This window comes from Hakea prostrata, chromosome 3 (genome assembly GCF_041222555.1).
Source record: "Hakea prostrata isolate BN-2017 chromosome 3, UWA_Hpros_2, whole genome shotgun sequence".
NCBI lineage: Eukaryota > Viridiplantae > Streptophyta > Magnoliopsida > Proteales > Proteaceae > Hakea > Hakea prostrata.
In genome coordinates this window covers 51,438,888-51,447,911 of record NC_142602.1, presented here as the reverse complement: position 1 = coordinate 51,447,911, position 9,024 = coordinate 51,438,888, and positions in this window count along the sequence as shown.

Here is a 9,024-nt window from a genome sequence, read left to right as displayed (position 1 = left end):
ACTAACAACAGGAGCCGAGTGACTGACCTACCCAAAGAAGTATGGTGCTATAACTTAAAGCATGTCTGCCAATAGAGACCAGCATACATAGAGTTTAGAGGCATACATACATTATCTGTTTCACATTGCATTGCATCTTGTTATGTTCTACCATATGTTATTTATGTTGTTGTGGATTAACTACCTTACTGAGTTTCTTCGAAACTCATTCCTTTTTGTACATCTCTTGTTAGACTATTCTACAGGTACTGACTACTATGAAGAACAATACAATGAAGCGCAAGCCGATGAAGCGTACTACACGCAAGGTGTTGGCGACAATCAAGATTACTCTGATGATCCCTCAGGCGATCACATTCCGTACTACGATTAGAGGCAACGTGGAATTGGAACATCTCAGTTGGATTGATGAAGTCCACTATTTTGAAGATGTCATCTATAGGATAGAAGACTCTTAGTTTAGTTGTCTTTCTTACTTTCTTTCTTTTCAATTGTTATTCCTTTTAGACTTATACTACGTTTCGCTGTATTTGTGGAGGGAGTTTCCGCCTCTCTCTACTTCTTTTGATGTGATTACATCTGGTATCATTTTTCCGCACTCTGATTATATTGTTTATTCATTTCTTGATTTGAATCTTTGTTTATAATATTTAAACCTTGATTATTTCTTGTTTATGATTATGTTATTGTATATGTAGGAGGATGATTTCCTCGATACTTAATCTTTGGGGTTGTGGATCACACTCCCGGGTATGCCAGTTAGGGTACCGGCTGGGGGGATGTGACTGAGTGGTATCAGAGCCCAAAGTTCAAGGAAATGCTAACCACAGAAAACAATAATGAAACATTCCTAAGTCATAGATTCAGAAGTGACTCATCTACTCTTAGAAGTGATTAATAGAACACTTGGATTAGAAACTTAACTAATGAAGCATAACTGTATATTTCTAAATAACATAAAATTATATTTGAACAAATTTCACTTAATGCAATAAAAAAAAAAAAGTGCATAATACACAGTAAAAAAGTGAAACAATAAGAACTTCATTAACTTTAAGAAAAGTTTTTACAACGATTACATCAGTTAATGCATAAATGGAAGTCCTAAGTACAGTCTATCTAGGTGCTCTCCTCTGATCTTTGAAAGCTCTGAAGTCCTCTGCTAGCTGAGTCACCTAATACTCTATCCTATTCTGTCGTGACTCCATCCTCTCATACATCTTCTCCTGTCTGACCTCCATCCTCTCTAGCATGGAAGTCATCGATCTCATCTGTGCACCAAGATCTGAAGTCTCTGGAACTGCATGAGACGGACCCCCTGTCTCAAAGTGTGATGAAGAAGGAAACTCGTGATGCTCCCGCTCAACCTCATGCATCTCTGTATCATCTTCGGCCTGATCATCACTATCAGGACCGATCCTCCATCCTCTGACTCCTGCTCCTCATCCTCTGTCTCCTCATCATCCTCACCCTCTGGACTAGGAGATCTCACTGTCTGTTTCAGCCTCATCTGACAAATGGTCCTAGTCCCGATAGTGTACCCCAGTGAACCAGTGTCCACTGGTGTATCCTCAAAACTCACTCCGAAGTGCCTGAAGATCAAAGTGAGAAGCCTCCCATAACAAAGGTTCCGCATGCTAGGCCGCAGAACCAGATCCAGCATGACCTACTGAATGATGTAAGAAAGGTCTATCTCGAAGCCCATGTAGATGCGGTCGATGACTAAGGCCTCCATCACTGTGACCTGATGGTGATGTTCAACCTTCGGCATAGTGTTTCGGCCGACAATGTGACCGATAATCCGTGTTGAATCTGTCATCCGCCCGCTGTTTCACGGAGTGTGGCATCGACGATCATCCCACAGTGTAGTGCAAATCTCGTGCAGCTCATACGACATCAAGTAGTTGTCGATTCCTGGCCCCCGCAGTATCCACACGCACTGTCGTGGATAGTAAGGAACCCGCAAGATCTCAACCAATGATCTCGTGGAGAAGTGAATGTGTGTCTGAAAGACCCTGCTCCTGAGGACTAGCCGAAGAGGATTTCCTGGACCTCTAGACTCCTCTATAGATGTAAGGTTGTTGAAGAACAACCTCACTAGCTTCGGATATACCGGCAAATCCTCGGTGAAGAGATGTGTCCACTGCATAGTGTCGAATCTCTGCCGAATCCTGAAAACTCTGAGCTGACAAAGGTGAAATAGATGTCCCAGCTCGATACTGCGCAGTAGCTACTGAAGTAGGCCTTGTACAAGAACTCGGCCTGTGGAGTGTCAAATCTGGTCGGTCTCCGAACCTCCTTTCTAGGCTCTGAAGGAACCTGACCTCTACCCCTGAGTGCACCTACGATGCGACCTCGACCTCGTCCTCGTCCTCCCCTCGGCATAGTGAATATCTGTGGAAGAAACAAAAGACATTGTTTGTTAGTGCTATTTCAAGATTTCAGCCAAAAGGGTATTTTCGTAATTTTTTGGAAATTTTCAAATTTGGGGAAAATTTGATTTGAAGATACTAGCATGTGCAAAATACTTGGAATTGCATGGCTATGAAGTTTATTTGAAGAAAATCGACCGAAAACTTGGTTCAAAGTGGAAAATTCAGCAAGAAGAATTTGGGGATTTTTGCATTCTAGGTCAAAATTGGATTTTTGAAAAGTTGAAATTGGTTAAATCAAACTATATGGACATATCTACAATATCATCTTGAGCATGTAGCATTTGATTTCGTGCAAAAACTCCAAGCGGTTTGTGAGAAAACGAAATTTTTCTAAAGTTAACGATTTCGGTACGAAAACGTTGTGAGAAGTGTTGGAATGTGTTAGAACATGTTGTCTATGCATGGCATTGTGATTAAAACCTAGGGAATATGTTTCTAAGTATTCCTAAACATGATTTCTAACATTGGATACAAGCAAAACATGGATTTTGTTGAAATGCAAGCATGAGAAGATGAAAATGGAAGAAGGAATGATGGATTTACCTTGTATGAGATGAATGTTTGATGTGGTGTTGTTGTTGAAGCACTAGATCACTCCTAAAACACTTGGAAGAACCTTAGAAGTCTTTCCCCAGAGCTCTCTCACGTTTTGAAGAAGAAAGAATGAAGTTGGAATGAGGAAATGAGGCTTAAAATGCGAATTTTCGTATTCTGCGAGCATTGGTCAACTCATTGGTCGACTAGGCCAATCGACCAATCAATCTACCAATGGACCCAGTGATCTCATTTTTTGTTGAATTTTTGGAAAATGTGATTTATGTCCTATGGATTATTGTTGGATGACTAAATGGATGTATTTAAGCATGATTTAAATTTTCAAATCATTTGGACATGTGGAATGTGTTGAAACTTCGAAATTCGGTATTTTGATGTTTTCAATTTTTGCAAAATGGTTACTCTGAGAAGTGGACATGGGGAATCCAGTGGTCATGGTCGTGATGAGATACCTGAAGATGGTCATGATCAGCAGACCAATACTGGTGATCAGGGTACCCATGACATACCCAATGCCCCGAATGTTGGAAGTTTTCGTGATATTGCCAATATCATGGGCAATATGATGCAGCAGCAAGCAGCCCAGTTTAACCAGATGTTGACCGGTTTCATGACTCTGCACAATGAGACTCGTGTTGGTGTTAATGGAAATCTTCATATTGTTGTCCCGAATGCGGGAGGTTTAGCTGGAACTCCTCATACTCGCTTGATGGAGAGTTTTCTGAAGATGCAAGTGCCCACTTTCACTGGAGTTACCAAGGACCTCTTGTTTCCTAACAAGTGGCTTCGTGAGTTGGAGAAGGCTTTTCATCATTTGCAATGTACGGAAGCTCAGAAGATTCTTTTTGTTGAACAGAAGTTGCAACATGAAGCTGACGCTTGGTGGACCTCCACTCGGCCTGTTTTGGAAGGTTTACATGCGGGTGTTGTAACTTGGGAGTTGTTCAAGGAAGCTTTCTACATGAACTACTTCCTTGAGGCGGTAAAGGATGTGAAGGAAGCTGAGTTTATGGTTCTCACACAAGGATCTTTGTCTGTGTTGGAGTACCAACAGAAGTTTGAGGAGCTTCATTTCTTTGCTCCTGATTCTCTGATGCTTAACCTCGCCAAAGCGAAGAAATTCTTTAAAGGATTGCGCCCTGCCATTAAAGCTTACCTCACTGTCCAGCCTATAGTGAGTTATGCTCAAGTGGTGCAGAACTCGAAGAAGTTGGAAGAAACTGAGAAGGAGAATGCATGTGTGCAAAGGCCATGGCAGCCTAGGAACCCTGGATTGGTGGATCGTAATGATCGGCATTTTGTGAGACCTACACCCTACCCGACTCCTGCTTTTCAGCCTAGGAGTGTAGGTCAGAGCTCTGGTTTTCAGCAGCCCGGCCAGTTTAGACAGTATGGCGGGAATCGACAACCAGTGAATGCAAATGCTAGGCCTGTGAATGCGAATCCTAGGCCATTGGTTCAGAAGCCCCCTGTTGCACTTACTTCATTAGGACCTAGCAATCCTAGTTGCTTTTACTGTAAGCAGCCTGGTCATTTTGCTCGTGACTATTATAAGAAGCCTGCTCAGTAGCCTGCCCCTGTAGTGAAGAATGTCCCTGCTCCTCCCTCTGGTAGAGTGTTCAGTATCTCCAGTACTGAGCAAGATGCGAGCCATAATGTGATTACAGGTACATTGTTAGTCAATTCTTTTCCTGCATTTGTTTTATTTGATACGGGTGCATCTCATTTGTTCATATCATCTACATTCATCAAGAAGACTGACCTAATCCCTGAGAAATTGAAATGTCCTGTGTTGATTGGTGAGAAGAACTTGGAAGCCAATTTAGTACTTCTTGAGATGAAGGACTTTGATGTTATTTTGGGAATTGAGTGGTTGACAGCCCACAAAGCTGTGTTTCTTTGTTCCTCAAGGAAGATTCAGTTCCATGTTTGTGGAAATCCGGTTTTTGAATTTCAAGGTGAGAAAAGAAGGGTTTGTAGGAAGATACTGTCTGCACTGATGCAAATCTATGCCCTAGTAGATGATGCTCCATCTGAAGGCAAGAGTAAAGTGGAGAATAGAGTTGACGAAGTCAAGATTGTCTGTGACTTTGTTGATGTCTTCCCTGATGATCTATTGGGAGTGCCTCCGGATAGGGATGCTGAGTTTTCTATTGATCTCATCCCTGGTGCCGCTCCGGTATCTAAGGCTCCGTATAAGATGGCTCCTACTGAGCTGAAGGAGTTACAAAACCAGTTGAATGAGCTCATTGATAGAGGTTTTGTACAACCTAGTGTGTCACCTTAGGGAGCTCCAATTTTGTTCGTCAAGAAGAAGGATGGTAGTATGCGTCTGTGCATCGACTATCGGGAGTTGAATAAGCTGACCATCAAGAATAGATACCCGCTGCCCAGAATTGATGATCTCTTCGATCAGTTGAAGGGTGCAGCTGTGTTCTCGAAGATTGACTTGAGATCTGGATATCACTAGTTGAAAGTGAAGCCTAGTGATGTTTTCAAGACAGCTTTCCGAACAAGGTACGGCCATTATGAGTTCCAAGTTATGCCTTTTGGATTGACTAATGCTCCTGCAGTGTTCATGGACCTCATGAACCAAGTCTTACACGATGTGCTCAATAAGTTTGTGATCATCTTCATTGACGATATCCTGATTTATTCAAAGAGTGAAGAAGAGCATGCAAGGCATCTAGATTTCACCTTGCGAAGACTGCGAGAAAAGAAGCTGTACGCTAAGTTTAGCAAGTGTGATTTATGGCTCAAGAGTGTAGTATTCCTCGACCATGTGGTTTCAGCTGAAGGTATTCGTGTTGATCCTGAAAAAGTCCAAGCAATGGCTCATTGGGAAAGACCGAAGACGGTTACGGATATAAGAAGTTTCCTTGGATTGGCGGGTTACTACAGAAGATTTATTGAGAACTTTTTTCAGTTGGCTGCTCCAATGACTAAGCTGACCAGGAAAGAAGAGAAGTTTGTTTGGTATGACGCTTGTGAGAAGAATTTCCAAGAGTTGAAGGATAGATTGACAAGTGCCCCGGTTTTGATTATACCTGATAGTTCCGGTGATCTAATAGTCTATACTGATGCGTCAATGATTGGTTTGGGTTGCGTTCTGATGCAACATGGTAAGGTCGTAGCCTATGCTTCTCGGAAATTGAAGGATTATGAGCGGAATTACCCCACTCACGATCTAGAACTTGCAGCTGTTGTCTTCGCTTTGAAGATTTGGAGACATTACCTCTACAATGAAAAGATTGCCATTTTCACGGATCATAAGAGTTTGAAGTACTTCTTTACCCAAAAGGAGTTGAACATGAGGCAAAGAAGATGGTTGGAACTAGTCTCTGATTATGATTGTGATATTCAGTATCACCCTGGGAAGGCAAACATTGTTGCTGATGCTCTTAGTAGGAAGATTCAGAAGAAGACTTTGGATTCGAATACTTTGAGTCTACCCTTGTTGTCCTCTATTGAGAGTTTTGATTTGGAAGTTGTCCCTGAGAATTCTGATTGTTCTTTCTTCCATGACGGGAAGATCTAACCTCAGAGATAAGATTGTTGCCCTGCAGAGTTCTGATCAAGAACTTAAGGAGAAAGTTGAGAAGATTTCTTCGAATCCTGAGTCAGACCCCGACTTTGGTATATCCATGGATGGTGCTTTATTGTTCAGAGGTAGACTGTGTGTGCCAACAAATGAAGAAATTAAGAAGGAAATATTGAAGGAAGCACACCAGTCAATCTTTACAGTACACCCTGGAAGCACCAAGATGTACAAGGACTTGAGGATACATATTTGGTGGATTGGTTTGAAGGCCGATGTTGATGATTTTGTTGCCAAGTGTGAGACTTGCCAGCGTGTGAAGGCCGTTCATCAACCTCCATCCGGGTTACTTCAGCCCCTTCCTGTTCCTAGTTGGAAGTGGGAGGATATCTCTATGGACTTCGTGACTAGCTTACCTCAGACAAGTAAAGGCAATGACACTGTGTGGGTGATTGTTGATAGGTTGACCAAATCAGCCCATTTCATTCCTATAAAGATCACTCATACTGGATAAGCTAGCTAGGCTTTATGTGGACAATGTGGTTCGTTTGCACGGAGTGCCAATGAGTATTGTTTCTGATCATGATCCTAGGTTTACCTCAAGGTTTTGGAACAGTTTGCAGAAGGCCTTGGGAACCCAATTGAATTTGAGTACAGCTCATCACCCACAATCGGATGGACAATCTGAGCGAACAATTCAGACCTTGGAAGATATGCTCAGGTCTTGTGTGGTGGATATGGGTGGAAATTGGAATGAACACTTAGCTTTGGTTGAGTTTGCCTATAACAACAGTTATCAAGCAACGATAGGCATGGCTCCGTTTAAGGCTTTGGATGGTAATACTTGTAGGACACCATTGTACTAGATTGAGATGGGTGAAAGAAAGGTCTTAGGTCCTGAGATGATTGAAGCTACTAGCGCAATGGTCGATATGATCAGAGAAAGTTAAGTCTGCTCAGTCAAGACAGAAATCTTATGCTGATAAGATAAGGACTGATCTAAAATTTTAGGTTGGAGAGAAAGTTTTCTTGAAGGTTTCACCAATGAAGGGTGTGATGAGATTCAATGTTAAAGGAAAGCTTAGCCCTCGTTTCATTGGACCTTTTGAGATTTTGGAAAAGGTTGGACCTGTTGCTTATTGATTAGCATTACCTCCGTCTATTGCTGCTGTGCACAATGTGTTTCATGTTTCTATGCTCCAGAAATACATTGAGAGTCCAGAACATATTCTACAGCAAGCACGTGAAGGACTTAGTGCTGATCTTACCTATGATGAAGAGCCAGCTGAAATTTTGGATAAGAAGAACAAGCAGCTACGGAATCGCACCATCCCTTTGGTAAAGATTCAGTGGAAGAACCATACCCCTGAAGAAGCTTCTTGGGAGAAGGAAGAAGATATAAAGGAGAAGTTTCCTCACCTCTTTGGAAGCACAGGTACGCTTTCAATTTCGGGGACGAAATTTCTGTAAGGGGGGGAGAATGTGAAACCAGCCCTAACCTTGACCCGGAACCTTGTTGTTTGTAGATCCGACAACCCGAAGTAAGGCAAGAAATCAGCTTTGGGCCATTTCAGTAGAAGACTTGGTGGCGGGATTGAAGTCAGCTCTATTTAAATCTAATCTTGGGATTACTTCGCCTCATCTGCCTCCTAAGCCTCTGGAACGAGTTAGAACTCCATTCTAATCAATTCCCTTGCATCCTTGGTTGATATATATCGCAAGAACTGAAGTAATCTTCATCCTCCTGCATCAAAGGTATGTCTATGCTCTCTTTCTTTTCTCTATCTCTGAATTTCTTTACTTTAATATTGTTTTTGATTGAGATCAGGAAGAAGATGCTGCATTCTTGCAACCATCTATTCCATGATCTCATTCTATGCTTTGAGATTTATGATCATTGTCATGATCTCAACCCTAGCCAAATTAACCCTTGAAACCCTAACCCTTGTATGATCTTTCTGGAAACCTTTTGTAACCTCCCATGCGAGGGAAACCTCATGGGTAATATTTATGTTAATCTAAATTTGATCTTTCTATGGTTTTTCTTGTTATTATTGGCCAATCATTAATTCTATTTCATCCTGTGATCACAACCTTTTCATGGGAGCCATAAAGGTTGAAACCCTACTTTATTGAGTCAAATCAATAACCCATATTTTGATCATGTTATTATCCAATCAATGTGTTTTCTTTTGTAACCTATCATCCTCTAGTTCTTTATCCTTGATCATACCATTACTTTCTTCATAATCCATGATTAACCTAATTAGGGTAAACTTTTGGTTCCTAATTTGTAACCTGGGAACTTGATTCAATTAGTGGTTTGATGACCTCTATATACTAGTATACTACCATTAAAGTTTCCCCCTGATTTTGTACCCTTTTGAACCACCAAATTCGGTTCTATTTTTCCAAAATTCGGATTCTAGAAGGCCACTGTCTCGGTTGGTCGACTCATTGGTCGACTGGGGCAGTAGACCAATCCAATCGACCAAT